This window comes from Nomascus leucogenys, chromosome 9 (assembly GCF_006542625.1).
Source record: "Nomascus leucogenys isolate Asia chromosome 9, Asia_NLE_v1, whole genome shotgun sequence".
NCBI lineage: Eukaryota > Metazoa > Chordata > Mammalia > Primates > Hylobatidae > Nomascus > Nomascus leucogenys.
The window spans coordinates 71,024,049-71,039,668 of record NC_044389.1 but is presented as its reverse complement, the minus strand read 5'-3'; the positions used below and the strand labels follow the sequence as shown (position 1 = coordinate 71,039,668).

Here is a 15,620-nt window from a genome sequence, read left to right as displayed (position 1 = left end):
AAATTTTTTTTTTAGAAACAGTGTCTCACTGTCACCCTGTTTTTTTTAGAAACAGGGTCTCACTGTCACCCTGGCTGGAGTGCAATGGCGTTATCACAGCTCACTGCAGCCTCAACCTCCCAGGCTCAAGCCGTCCAAGTAGCTAGGACAACAGGCATGCGACACTATACCCGGCTTTTTTTTTTTTTCTGGTAGAGATTGGGGTCGGGGGATAGGGAGTCTCACTGTGTTGCCCAGGCTGGTCTCGAACTCCCGGGCTCAAGTGATCTTGATGCCTTGGCCTCCCAAAGTGTTGGGATTACAGGCGTGAGCCACAGAGTACAGCCACCAGTACAGCCATTTTTTCATTGAGCTATTTGTCTTTTCATTACTGAGTTGCAAAAGTTCTTTATATGTTCTGAATACAAGCCCCTTATCAGATATATGATTTACAAATATTTTCTTGGGCTAATTGCCTCTTAGCTTCAATATAAAAAATGGAACAGTATGTGAAGGCCAAAACAACTTCATCTTAGATGGGAGGTCAGAGTAACTCCATCTTGGATGGTAATCCGCCATGTTGACTTCAGATTAACCTCAGTTCTGGGAATGCCTCTGAGATGTCCAGTTCATCTATTGACCCTTGTGTGAGAGCACGTACTTACCATCAATCCTGGCCTCAGGGAAAATTCCTACCTATTCCCTCTGAAGCCAGCATGCCCCTCACCTCTGGTATATAAACCCTGGGTCTGGGAGGTAATAGTGTGGGGATCTGCCATCTTTTTTCACTGCCTCTGGTGACATAGACATGGCTTCTGTTCATAAGTCTCTATTAAATGTTTCCTTCTAAGAAACTGGATTTGTCCACCTCTTTCTTTGACTTCTCAGCTTCCTCGGATTTTGTGGTAGGTTTAAATAGACTGCCCACCACAAAAAAACCTGCCACCACTACTTACAGGATACTCCTGGATAGATGTAGATTGGATTGACAAGGAGTGGAAGAATTTTGAAAGCAGATTCTAGATTGGTTGTGAATTCAGTTCAACTAATTTCCCACACTAATGAACACTACCTATGTACAAGCTATTTTAAGCCCATAGAGAAGTTGCAATCACAGCATAAAGGAGTAAAGTGGAGACTGCTAACATTGCAAAATACTGTAAGTAGAAATTATTTTAAAATGTCAGTATCTCTAAGGCCTAGCAAATGGTCGGCACAACACCTAGTCCACAAACGTTTGCTCAATATAACTAAGCTGAGATAAGAAATAACTATATGGGCCAGGCGTGATGGATCATGCCTGTAATCCCAGCACTTTGGGAGGCTGAGGTGGGCAGATCTCTTGAGGTCAGGAGTTTAAGACCAGCCTGACCAACATGGTGAAACTCCATCTCTACTAAAAATACAAAAGTAGCCGGGCATGATGGCACATGCCTCTAACCCCAGCTACTCGGGAGGCTGAGGCAGGAGAATCGCTTGAACCCAGGAGGCAGAGGTTGCAGTGAGCCAAGATCGCGCCATTGCACTCCAGCCTGGGCAACAAGAGTGAGACTCCATCTCAAAAAACAAACAAACAAACAAACAAAAAACTACATGGCAGAAAATTGAAAGTAACAGAAATATAGACATCTGCTAGTATTGTAGCTGTCTAAATCAACCCTTGAATTGGAATAGGGGCAGAAGATGAGAAAAGTGGGGGCAAATGACAAAGAAAGAAAGAGAGATGAAAGGAAGGACTTTAAGAACATATCAAGGAGACCTGTGGTAAGATAAAGAAAACGTGGTGAGCAAAGCCAGGTTGACATGTGCTTCCAGGGATTAAGAATTTTTAAAGGCCAGGTGCCATAGCTCACACTTGTAATCCCAGAACTTTGGGAAGCCCAGGCAGGCAGATTGCTTGAGCCTAGGAGACCAGCCTGGGCAACATGGCGAACCACATCTCCATAAAATATGAAATTTTGCTAGGCATGGTGGTGCTCACCCATGGTCCCAGATACTTGGGAAGCTAAGGTGGGAGGATCACTTGACCTTGGGAGGTTGAGGCCGCAGTGAGCTGAGATCACACCGCTGCACTCCAGCCAGAGTGAGACCCTGTCTCAAAAAATTTATGTATTTTTAAAAACACTCACATAGATAAAGTCAGGTGAGCTCTTTTTGGACCAACAATTAAGGCTTCAGTGGATCCGAGGCTTCTTACTTGCCCCACTGTTCTCTGCCACACAATGTTTAATGTAGACAACAGAAAACATTGAAGGATATAAAAGGCCTAATTTTTCCCTAAGTAGCTAAAGAGGAAAGCAACAGAAACCATGCCATGAAGTGAGAACAGAAGTAGTGAGATTAATTTTAAATTCTATTTTCTTTTCTGCTTTCATGACTCAGCTAGGCCCACAAATGACCCTTGGAATTTTCTGATAGTGGCCAACTTTGCATGGTGTTTGCTTGATATAATTTCCCACTGGACAGTCCTCAATGTAGTAGAGGACTCAAGGAAACCAAAGATTCTTGATTCATTCATTCACTCACTCACTAATTTATCTAACCAATATATATTGAGTACTTGGGCTCTGCTCTAGGTGCTATGGATGCAATAATTTATAAAATGAAGATCCACCCCTCCCGCTAGTCTGAGGAAAGGCAGACATAAATAAATAAATAAATGAGTAAATATCTGAGGCTAAGTGCTCTGAAGATGGGGATTGGCAAGGGAATAGATGGTAAGGGGAGCTGTTTTAGGCAATGATCAGGGAAGATCCCTCTAATACAATTATCAGTGACCAGAGATCTGAATGAAGCAAGAGAATGGTCCCTGTAGCTGTCTCTTTTTTTTTTTTTTTTTTGAGACGGAATCTTGCTCTGTCGCCAGGCTGGAGTGCAGTGGGGTGATCTCGTCTCACTACAACCCCTGACTCCCTGGTTCAAGCGATTCTCCTGCCTTAGCCTCCCAAGTAGCTGGGATTACAGGCGCAGGCCACCACGCCCAGGTAACTTTTGTATTTTTAGTAGAGACGGGGTTTTACCATATTGACCAGGCAGGTCTTGAACTCCTGACCTCGTGATCCCCCCGCCTCGGCCTCCCAAAGTGCTGGGATTACAGGCATGAGCCACTGTGCCTGGCCTGTAGCTGTCTCTTGTAGAGGCAAAGGGACTCAGAGCAGAACCGCCCTGGGGAGAGTAGAAGACAAAGTCAGAATAGGAGCCAGGAATAAATATACAACATTGTTTGCATTAACACCGAACATTTTCTCTTTATATCCTTGGCCGAGTGTGGTAGCTCATGCCTATAATTTCAGCACTTTGGGAGGCCAAGGTGAGAGGATCGCTTGAGCCCAGGCATTCAAGACCAGCCTCGGCCAAATGGCAAGACTCCATTTCTACGAAAAATTAAAAAAAAAAAAACAAAAAAAACCAGTTTATCCTTTTAGGAAAGGGGATGCAAAGATGTGTAGTAGCTACCATCTGGCCTAGCAATTCCATTTGTAGATAAATATCCAAAATCATGAAATCGTGTGTCCAGGCCAACACCTATATAAGAATGTTTATAGCAGCATTATTCATAATAGCTAAGAAGTGGAAACAACCCAAATGTCCATCAACTGATGAACAGATAAACAAAATGTAATATATACCATTTAAAAAAATGAAAATGCAGAATAGAACTTCACTAAACATAATGTCGTGGGTGAGCAACGGCTATCTGGACCAGTGGTGTGTGTGTAAAATAATTTACCAAGGCAATTGTAGATAAAGAAAGGCAGATTTATTAGTGAAAGTATAAAAATATGTTGCCAGGGAGCAACTGGTAGAATCAGCCGAGGAAGAGCTGACTGTCAGGAAACAAAGGCTTGCTGGAGATTTTATAGACAGTGTTTATGCTGTATGCTCAAGAGGGCTTTGTGCAGTACTGATAATGCCAAGGTTACGGTGAGCTAACTTGAAGGTGTCTGCTGATAGCTGGGTGCGGGATGATGGTGAGTTATTGGTGTAGAAGGGCTATGTGTCCTGGACCATGAAGAAAGGCAGACTTATAGCTTATCCACTTTCTCTTTTTGCTTTCCCTCGGTCCCACCAACCTAACTCCTTTTCTCTAATGAGGACTCCACACATATGAATAAGCGATCATTTGTCTTTAATAAGGTACCAAAAACTTGCTTTCTCATAGCAGAGTAGTCAGGATAGTTGTTCTTCTTACATGGTGCCAGACTTCCGAGAGGCAGGGAGTGGAAGTTGCTAGTCCTCTAAAAGGTTAGGGATTACTTCACTGTATTTTATTTGTCAGAGCAGTCACAGTCAGCTCAGATTCAAGAGTACAGAAATAGAATTCACCTCTTGATGGAGGAATAGTATGTGAGCACAAGAAGGAAAGAACTGGAGATAAGCTATCACAAAGATAGAATGGGTTGGGGAGCTAGAAAACAGATTTAATATGTCAGGAGCCGCTAACAACTGAAGATCGATCTAGAATTAAAGTAATTAAAATTCAGATATGCATGATAGTGGATGGAATTGTTGGTCTCAAACCTTCACCCTCCATGCATCCACACACTTGTCATATGGAGAGTATACTTCCCTGCCTCTTGATTTTGGGCTTAGCCATATTGTATTCTTTATCTATTGCTGCATCCCAAACCATCCCCAAATTTAGTGGCTTAAAACAACTACGCAACAATTCTGCAGGTTGGATAGGGGTTCTTTTGCTCCTCTCACCTGGGTTCCCTCATGAAGTTACATCCAGCTATTGGGTCAGCTGAGAGCTGAGCTAGGAAATTGGGATGCTTGGGCCTCTCTCCGTGTGGGCTTTCATCCACAAAGAGGTTAATCTGAGCTGGGCTTCCTAATCCTCCTGTCTTGGCTGTAGCATTCCAAGAGGGTGTGAATGGGACTGCAAGGGTCTTATTAGACTATGGCTTACAAGCCATAAATTTCACTTCTGCTACATTCTATTGGTCAAAGCAAGTCACAAGCTCATATTCAAGGGGCAAGGAATACCTGCAGGGGGAGAAAACTGTACCTCTTGATGGGAGGAACTGAAATTGATTTATAGTCATGTTGAATCTACTATATATTGATGGCAGCAGTGTGCCATCTGGAGCAGTGGCTGCAGCAAGGAGGCACAGCTGGGGCTGCATGCTCCATAAAGCTGGTGGGAGCTGAGGACAAATGGGAGACCCAATCCTTCCAAGTTGGGGCAGGAGCTTCCTGTGTGCGACTGTCACCACCCAAGCCACAGCTATGGACCCAGGCATCCCTGTGCTCTTGGGGCCTGGGAACTAGGCAGGAGCCCCACCCTCCTGGGCACAGCTGCATCTCTCCCAACTGTGGCTGCAGACCCAGGCCTCCTGTTCCAAGGAGCAGGAAGGGGCCCCACTCTCCCAGTGCAGCTGCAGCCACCCAAACGGGCTGTGGACCCAGGCATCCCTGCACTCTTGGGGGTCCTGGAAGGCCACCCTTGCCCTCACAGGCTCAGAAATGCCTGCTCCCACTGCCTGGTTTCTCCCTGCTGTCGGTGCCTGTTCTGATCTCAGAACAAAGTCAGGGCCAAACCCGGGTGCTGTCACAGCCAGGCTGGGTGTCCACACGCTTGGGGCAATGTTGACACACCAGCCCCCTGCTGCCTTGGCCCCCTCCAGATTTTGGGTGCTGACAAGCATAGGAGGGAAGCTGAAGTAGGGGGATGCTGAAAGCAGGTTGGCAATGGCCTGAATGCACCCCTTGGCACCTACAGCCTGGGTGCCATGAACAGCAGCAGGACACAAACATCAGGACAACTAGCTGCAGAGAGGAGCTACCCACTCCACGGTCTCCTCTGAGCTATTGTCACTCACCTCTTCATCTTGCTCACCCTCTACTTGTCTGCATACCTCATTCTTCCTGAGTGCAGGACAAGAACTTGGGACCCATCAAATGAGGCTAAGAGTTGTAATGCAAACAGGACTGAGACATGCCCCTTGCTCACAATGCTGTGGGCAAAGAGACGGAAAGAAGAGGTGCAGCTCTTTGGGGAGCCCAGATTTGGGAGCCCTCCGATCCAGGACTGTGATTCCCTCTTTGGGGCCCTGAAATTCCTGGCATCTTCAAGCTTCTGAGTGCCACCATGTTCCTAGTGCCAGCTGTGGAAGCTGCTTGTGGTGTACCTGGTCCAGCCACAGCCTTGCAGGGTGCCAGCACCCGTGCTGCCCCTGCCCGCTGTAGCAGGGGCACGTCTGACTGTGCAGTGGTCGGACACTATGCTTGCCCACACACCCTTCACCGCTCCATGCAGTATCCCTTGGCAGGCATGGGATTCAGGCCAGTAGCATGAGCCAAGAGCAGCCTACCAGGCCAAGTGAGTGGAATGAACCTAGCGGGCCTGAGCAAACTCAGGCAAAGGCACAACTGGCCAGATAGGTTTCTGCTGAAAAAAGTGACACCCCAAAGATCCCATAACGATATGTGACTCCTTTTGGCCAATGGCATGCAGACATCATGACAATGTGCCCAGTTCCAGGTTTAGGTGTTAAAATCCCTTGAGTGCTTCCTCTCAATCTCTTATGTTCTGCCATCATCACAAGAACAGGCCTCGGGTATCGTACTTGTTCAAGAAGCATGAGACATGGAGGGCAAAGTTGATTCAGCCAATCTGCAGCCCTGCAGTGAGATGCAGAGTTGCCCAGCTAAGTTAAACCCAGATCAGCTAAACCCCAGCTCAGCTGTAGAAGAACATAATAAATGGTGTTGTTTTAAGCTAAATGGATGAAAAAAAAAATCCTCTTTTGTTTTTTTTTTTCTTTTTTCCTGAGACAAGGTCTTGCTCTGTCACCCTGGCTGGAGTACAGTGTCATGATTATGTCTTACTGCAGCCTTGAACTCCTGGCTCAAACAACGTCCCCTCCTTACCCCTGACTACAGGTATGTGCCACTTGTAGTGGCCACCTCGATTTTTTTTGGTAAAGACAGGGTCTTACTATGTTGCCCAGGTTGGTCTCGAACTCCTGACCTCAAGTGATTCTCCCACCTTGGCCTCATCAAGTGCTAGGATTATCAGCATGAGCCACCACACCCGGCCTGCAACTGGACAAATTATAATGCTAACCCTCAAATGGCTCAAAGATTGGGCATAAAACCCAAATCAGCCCCATTAGAATTTTTTTCTTTTTTTCTTTTTTTTTTTTTTTGAGACAGAGTCTCTCTCTGTCGCCCAGGCTCGAGTGCAGTGGCGCAATCTCCGCCTCCCAGGTTCACACCATTCTTCTGCCTCAGCCTGCCTAGTAGCTGGGACTACAGGCGTCTGCCATCATGCCTGGCTAATTTTTTGTATTTTTAGTAGAGACGGGGTTTCACCCTGTTAGCCAGGGTGGTCTTGATCTCCTGACCTCGTGATCTGCCCACCTTGGCCTCCCAAAATGCTGGGATTACAGGCGTGAGCCACGGCGCCTGGCCCAGAATTTTTTTTCTAAGAATCCCTCTCCTCCAAAGCCAGCCATAAAATGTAGAAACACTATTCTAACTTTCCCTTGCCTTTCTGTGTGGGAGCTGGCCATAAAAATATTCTCTGACCTATCTTGTCTGATAGCAGGTCATACAACCCTCATTCCAGAAGGGTGCTGTCCTATACCCAAGAGAAAGGAATGCCATGCAGAGACCCAGAAGAATCTGAACAAATAGGCCTTGCTGGGTTTCCCTACTCAATCTATCACCATTAGATCATTCTCTTTTTGTCCAATCACATTTCTACATGGCAGTCCATTTTTCATCAAACCTAAACATAAAAATAAACAGTTTTCTTTGGGTCTTTGGCTTTCATTTCTGAAGCCTTCCATGTCACAAAAAACTTTGATTAGATAAATTTTTTGCACCTTTCTCTTGTTTGTCTTTTGTTATAGGAGTGTCAGCCACAAACCTTATGATGAATGAGAAAAGTTTATATGTTTACAGGAAGAACATATAAACTGTCAATCAGTTCAGCTTTCATTTTCTATTTTTGAGAGGTAAATAGCACAGTAGTTAGGAATATAAACTGTGGAGCCAAACTGCAAGGATTCATATCCCAGCTCCATCATTTACAAGCTGTGTGACCTCAGGCAAGTTACTTAATCTCTCTCTCTGTGCCTCATCTGTAAAATGGGGATGACAATAATAACACTGGCCCTTCCCTTAGGGCTAATGTAAGGATTAAGTGAGTTGATACATGTAGAACATTTAGAACAGTGCCTAGACAGAGGAAGCATTTGTAAGGGTTTGTGTCGTGGTTAATTTTATTTGCCAATTTGGCTAGGCCAAGGTTATCTAATATTTTGTCCAACGCCAGTCTAGCTGTGAAGGTATTTTTAGATGGGACTAATATTTAAATCAGTAGACCGCATCTGGAAGATTATCCACCATATGGGGGTAGCCCTCAACCAATCAGTTGAAGTCTTTAAGAGAAAAAGACTTAAGTCACCCAAAGAAGCAGGAATTCTACCTGCTCCATGGCAGGAACAGCCCATGGAAGAGTTTGAATACCAGCCTCAGAAGTTTAGGAATTTTTTTTCCCCTACTGGAAATGGGGAGCTAGTGAAACTTTGTGAAATAACGTCGTAAGATGAAAAGAGTATCAAAAGGTGTTGGATTCGTTAGGAGGAGGGAGAAACTAGGGCAAGAGAGAACAGGTAGAAAATAGTACAGCCTTGCATTATACAGGGGTATCCAGTTTGTTACTGGAAGAGCAATGAGCATCTTTTCCCTTACTCTTTACATTGAAACATATTTCAGGCCATACAGAGGTCCCTCATGTGGGCAGCCTGCTGTCCCTCTCTTGGTCCCCTTCCCATTTTTCCTTTGCTGTAATTCTCCTTCCTCCCGGATTCCAGCTTCCTATCACTTTGTATGGTCTATGAGAAGACAGGGTGGGGTTAGGGAACCTCATTTTTGCTGTCATTTGCAACCTGGGTAAGGTCTTTCCTGGTTTCACTGTGGGAGAATGACTGTGGATTCTTATTTCCTTGTATTAAAGTATATTCAAGAAAACAGATCTCTCTTGCACATTTCTCATAGCACAAAATTTGAATTTTTAAACCTTTTCTGGAGTATTTTTGCATATAAAATCTAGATTGCCCAAAGCCACAGTAACTTATAAAACTGGCCCTGGTTTAAGGTCTGTATCTAACACTGCTAGGGAAAGAAACATAGTTGGTTCCTTTCCCAGAGTATGTCAATTAGCTGGAAAAATAATACTTTCTTTTCTGCCATTGGAAGAGAAACTGACCAATAGAAAAGCAGTTCAGCACCTACACCCACTCTGTACAAAATAAGGCGGTGTGTTTGTACGTGCATTTGGTTGCTTGACAACCAGTGACAAACAGGCTTTTCATCATCTCTTACAATGTTACCTTGATATTCCAAACTCTAATATAAAGGAGACTCAGAAGACAGCAATGAGTTTAGAAAACTGGACTTCATTTCCAATAGGATATAAGCATACACACTTCCAGCATTACAGATTTCAAAGACAAAGGCAGTTTCTCTTAATACTGAGTGCATTATTCTGTTGTTCAGCTTGGATAAAACTAGTTATTTATACATTCACTTCATTGCACTGACAAGAAAAATATTTATTGAATATTCTTTATAGGGATTACAAGGGAATTTTTGGCCTGTTTCAGCCATATCCTAATAGCAGTGCATTAGCAGATATTACTTGGCAATAAACATTGACTTTTAGATTATCCAAGGTATAATTTTCACTGTGTTATTATGCACCGTTTCCCACAGCTAGAAGGATACAACATTAATTTAAATGTGTTTGTATGTTGCTTTATAGGGTTTTCAATTTTTTAAACTGCATATTTATAGGTTTCTTCAATGCACTGTAAAAGCTTCAAAGAATAATAACACTGCTTATTTTTATGGGACACTTATGTTCTCTACCTAATTGATTTCTGGCAGTGATTATGTAGGTTAGCCAGGGCAGGTTATATTTAGTGCTATTTTACAGATAACGATACAGAGGCACAGGAAATTGGGTATTTGCCTGAGGACCCACATGGGTCAAAAGCAATGTTAGCCCTGAAGGGCTTCAGATTCAAATATAAGGAATGTTTTCTATGTTTTCAAGATACTTCTTGAATTAGAAACTTGTTTTCTCTTTCTCCATTGTTTCTTGGTAGCTTTGTATAATATTCAACCACACTAAATAACACTATACTTTTTCACTTGTAGCATTCATCATACATAGTTGCCTACCTTCAAATTTTCCTTCCAATTTTCATGAAAGCAGAGACCATGTTTATATTGTTCATTTATTGCCATGAATTCACAGCCTAACATAGTTTCTGATAGATAGTATGATCTTCATGAATATTTATTGAATAAATGTATGAAAATTTGCCTTAGGCTAAAATTACCCCAAGAACAATTCAAGTAAACAATTTTAAGTTAATTTTAAGTTAGGGTTAATATTTGTATCAGTTGAGATAGGATACATGAAGTTAGGTTAAGATCCAGTAACAAACTACATCAAAGGTTTGTTTCTTGCTCATGTTCCATGGCTATCATAGGCTGGCAGTGGAATTCTCTTCCTTGGAGTCATTCAGGGAGCAGCCATTCTCTGGAACGTTGCTGGTTGCAATGGCAGAGGTGAGTGAACCTTGGAGGGTCTTGCACAGGGACATGAAATGCTCACGCTCAAAAATTACCAAATCACCTCCACTCACAATTCATTGACCAGGACAAGTCACAGGTGCCTGCCTTCCCCTGGCACTACTGGCTTGGGTGATGAAGAACAGTAAATATTTAGCAAACAATGTTAATAATGACTATCATATTTCGCTTCCTTGATTTTGAGCATTTGTGATTTAAATAAAACACAATTTTGTATAACCTTTCTTACAAAATACATTTACAAAATATGATTGTTCTCACAACAGCTCTGATGGGAAACATGCAATTAAAGGCTTGAATAAGGTCAAACAGAATGAATAATAGTCAAATAATCGGAGGTGGAAATGGAAAGACACTTCAAATCTCTGTAGCATTGGTACTGGTTGAAGCTTTTTGTGTGTGTGTGTGTGACAGAATCTTGCTCTTTTGCTCAGGCTGGAGCGCAGTGGCACAATCTTGGCTCGCTGCAACCTCTGCCTCCCAGCTTCAAGGTTCTCCTGCCTCATCCTCCAGAGTAGCTGGGATTACAGGGGCACACCACCACACCCAGCTAATTTTTGTATTTTTAGTAGAGACGGCATTTTGCCATGTTGGCCAGGCTGGTCTCAAACTCCTGACCTCAAATGATCCACCCTTCTCGGCCTCCCAGCGTGCTGGGATTACAGACATGAGCCACTGCGCCTGGCCTGAAGCTTATTTATTCCAAATTTTTAGAGGTAAATTATACAGGGTGGGGGAAGCAACAATCATATTTCAAAATAAAATCATTGCTGCAAGTTTAATTGCACCCAAGGACAAGATTTCAAATTCTCTCTCTCTCTCTCTCTTTTTTTTTTTTTAAAAAGAGACAAGGTCTTGCTTTGTTGCCCAGGCTGGAGTGCAGTGGCATGGTCATAGCTCACTGCAACCCCAAACTCCTGGGATCAAGTAATCCTCCCACCTCAGCCTCTCAAGTAGTTGGGACTACAGGCATACACCACCATGTCTGGCTAATCTTTTTTTTTTTTGTAGAACAGGAGTCTCACTATCTTGCCCAGGCTGATCTCGAATTCCTGGCCTCAAGCTATCTTCCTGCCTTGGCCTCCAAAAATGGTGGGATTACAGGGATGAGCTAATGCAACAGACCTAAAAATTCTCTATGTCAGTGTTTTGGCAATTATCCTGGTAACACAGAGAAGGGACATCTGGGCTAGCAATTCAGGAGAGAGCAGCCTGAACTGTGGAAAAAATACATCCTAGTATCCCAGGCCCATGTTTTAGGCATGAGGCCAAAAGTAGCATACAGATACTTTTCTAGAAAATTGCTGATTCTGAGTATACAAAAACGTCCATATCTAATTTTAACAACAAATGATTCATTAGTGAATATTAATAATTCTGCAATTATACATACCACCCACCCATCCAAAGCCCTATGAATTGTTTTGGGTATAATTTTCTGATAGCCAGTGGTTTTCAGCAGATGGTCCAGTTCTTTAAAATATAAACTGAGCTGGGCACAATGGTGCATGCCTGTAGTCCTAGCTACTCCAGTGAGGCGGGAGACTCATTTGAGCCCAGGAGTTCAAGGGTATAGTGCACTATTATCACATTTGTGAATAGTCTCTGCAATCCAGCCTGGGAAACACAGGAAGACCCTGTCTCTAAAAAAAAATAAGTAAATAAAATAAAATATAAACTGAATAAAGAAGTAGCTCAACTTAATGAATGTATGGAGTGCTGTATCCCCTTGATTATTTTGTACATTGTGCAGTGATCTGTCATGCCATGTCAGCCTCTGTGGTGAATTCTTTTCCATTTTTTAATTTTTTGTCAAATACCAAATAATGATTTCCTTTACACATTATTCACATTTTTAAAAGCTTTTATTTTAGGTTCTGGGGTACATGAACAGGTTTCTTATACAGATAAACTGCATTTCATGGGGGTTTGGTGTACAAATAATTGTGCATTTTATTTTATTTTTTTGAGATGGAGTCTTGCTCTGTCACCCAGGCTGGAGTGCAGTGGCGCGATCTCAGCTCACTGCAAGCTCCGCCTCCTGGGTTCACGCCATTCTCCTGCCTCAGCCTCCCAAGTAGCTGGGACTACAGGTGCCTTCCACCTTACCTGGCTAATTTTTTGTGTTTTTAGTGGAGACGGGGTTTCACCATGTTAGCCAGGATGGTCTTGATCATCTAACCTTGTGATCCACCCGCCTCGGCCTCCCAAAGTGCTGGGATTACAGGCGTCAGCCACTGTGCCCAGCCTTTTTTTTTTTTTTTTTTTTTTGAGACAGGGTCTCACTCTGTCACCTAGGCTAGAGCACAGTAGTGAGATCATGGTTCACTGCAGCCTGGACCTCCTGGGCTCAGGTGATCCTCCCACCTCAGCCTCCCGAGTAGCTGGGATCACAGGTATGTGCCACCATGCCTGGCTCATTTTTGTATTTCTTTGTAGAGACCAAGGTTTTGACATGTTGCCCAGGCTAGTCTCGAACTCCCAGCTCAAGTGATCAGCAGCCTTGGCCTCTCAAAGTGCTGGGATTACAAGCATGAGCCACTGTGCTGGCCATGAATTCTTTTTGTAGTGTATTTAGCTATGCTTCAGAGATTCAAAACCCAGAAGCATATAATTCAAAAGAAGTAAACTGCTGGCTTTAATTTTAATGAGCTGTGGTAGTGTGAAATGGTGTGATTTTCAAAGGCAATTTCAAGGACTGTTTTAGTATCAAAGATATTCTTCAGAACAGCCTAAGTGGCTTTGCTTATCATGTGACTGTGGATTCCAGTCAGTTATGGTACAAGGATTTAGCAAAGTCATGATGTTCTCCGATGCTGGGCATGCAAGTGGTTATAAAAAAGGTCAAAACTCGAGGACAATTCAAAATATTTTACACTTCCAAGCTTAAAATTTCCCACATCTTTCTTCTTTCTTGTTACCAAAATTTTTCACATTTGTGAAAGCAAAGTCCTTTATTATCTGCATCAAATTTTGATCCAAATGATTGAGATATTGCAACACATGATACTACATTATTGATGAGCAGATTTTTAAAAACTTAATAGTAACTTAGCTACCAAAATACTCCATCAAATGAAAAGGTCATCACCAAGAGATATGTACTAGAATGCTCATAGTAGCACTATCTATAATGGCTCTAAATGGCAAACTGCCCTAATGTCCATCGGAAGAATGAATTCATAAATTGCAGTATATCCACAGAATGGAAAACAAAATGAATGATCTACAACTGCATACAACAATATGGAAGAATCTCACAAGTGTAATGTTGAGTCCAAGTAGCCAAAAACAAAAGAACACATACTTTATGGCTTTATATATAGCAAGTGTAAAGATAGGCAAAACTACCTATGCTGTTGAAAGTCAGCATAGAAACTCCCCTTGGAAGAAGGCAGTGCCTGGAAGGCAGGTTGATGGGGTTCCCAGGTATTAATAATGTTTTGTTCCTTGATCTGGGTGCTGGATACAAAGGTGTTTGCAGACTGTGAAAATTCATTGAGCTGTCTACACTTAGGATATGTGCACTTTTTAAGACACATATTTCAATAAAATTATTATTATTTTTTAAATTCCAGGCCAGGTACAGTGGCTCATGCCTGTAATCCCAGCACTTTGGGAGGCTGAGGTGGGTGGATTGCTTGAGTTCAGGAGTTCAAGATCAGCCTGGGCAACATGGGGAAGCCCCATCTCTACAAAAAATACAAACATTAGCTGTGTATGGTTGAGCGTGCCTGTAGTCCCAGCTACTTTGGAGGTTGAAGTGGGAGGATCACTTGAGCCTGGGAAGCAGAGGTTTCAGTGAGCTGAGATAGCGCCACTGCACTCCAGCCGGGGCAGGAGTAAAACTTGTCTCAAAAAAAAAAAAAAAAAAAAAAAGAAAGAAAAAAGAAAAAAAATCCAGGAAGTCTATGAAAAGACGTCAATTCAACATAATATTACTCAAGGTTATTACTATAATTCGTGAGCCGTCAATGTGAGAGTCACTCTCTAACCGGGTTATTAAATGCACTGGATTCAAAACAGTTGTCCCTGGCCTAGAATAACTAAAATGCCAAATCAAGTTAATTATTTATCTTTAAAATCTCTAATCTCTCTGCTTTTCTCTCCCTTCAGTGATATTGTCGTAGTTTAATCAAAGTCATCTTCCACCTTAAAGTTCATCTGTCATAATCTCCTAATCAGTTTCCCAATAGCTTATTTTAACTGTTCTTTGCACACTAACCAAAGTGATGTAAAGTCTAAACCCAGATCCTTTCACTTCTTTTTTTCGAATGACTCAATAGAAGCCCATTAAATTTAAAATGTAATGCCAACTCCAAGCCCCCGTCTGCCTCATCTCCCTCACATCATGCTGCTCTTTCCCTCCCTCAATATGCTGGAAACACTTTGGCTTTCTTTCTCTTCTTCCAAAACGCCAGGCTGTCCCACCGAGAGACCTTTGTCTGTTGTCCCCTCTGCCCAAAACATTTCATCATTTTATTGGTTCCATGGCTGAATGACTGATGGTTTAAATGCCATCTTATAAGGTTCTCATATAACAACCGTATCTGAAGTTATCCCCGTGTCCACACCATGTCTATTTCTTTCCTTGACATGATTAGTTACTATTCTATGTGCTTGTTTACTTGTTGGTTTTCTCCCTCTTCTTTGTTAGCCTGAAAATTCTATGAGGGCAGCTCTCGTGTCTAGCTGTGTTAGGGGCGTATCCCCAGTGCCTAGCAAATGTCTAGCATACAAGACGTCCTTCATTAAACACAGAAATACTTGTTTAATGAATGAATAGACATTCCCGAAAGATCACAAGATACCTGTTCAGCCACGAAGAAGACTGCACTGTGCACTGCTTTTCAAAGACATGGCAGTGAAATCAGATGCCTTTCAAATTCTAAGCCTAAGCAGTATTGGCATTCCGTTCTCGGTTTCCTGGCGGTCACAACCACACTCCCTTTGCCCGAAGCGAAACCCCCTCCGCGCTCCGCCCGCTGGCGAGGTACCAAGTCTCGCGGCCCCACCCACCGCGC

The 15,620-nt window shown here is 43.0% G+C and overlaps 1 long non-coding RNA gene across 1 annotated transcript in view; it reads right to left on the bottom strand.

Moving 5' to 3' along the window:
* Positions 1-15,539, bottom strand: part of LOC115836712 — a 54,599-nt gene extending 39,060 nt beyond the window's left edge. The window contains exon 1 of the long non-coding RNA XR_004031733.1: positions 15,408-15,539. This is a non-coding gene — a long non-coding RNA (uncharacterized LOC115836712). The remainder of the gene's footprint in view (positions 1-15,407) is intronic.
* Between the last annotated feature and the right edge of the window lie 81 nt (positions 15,540-15,620).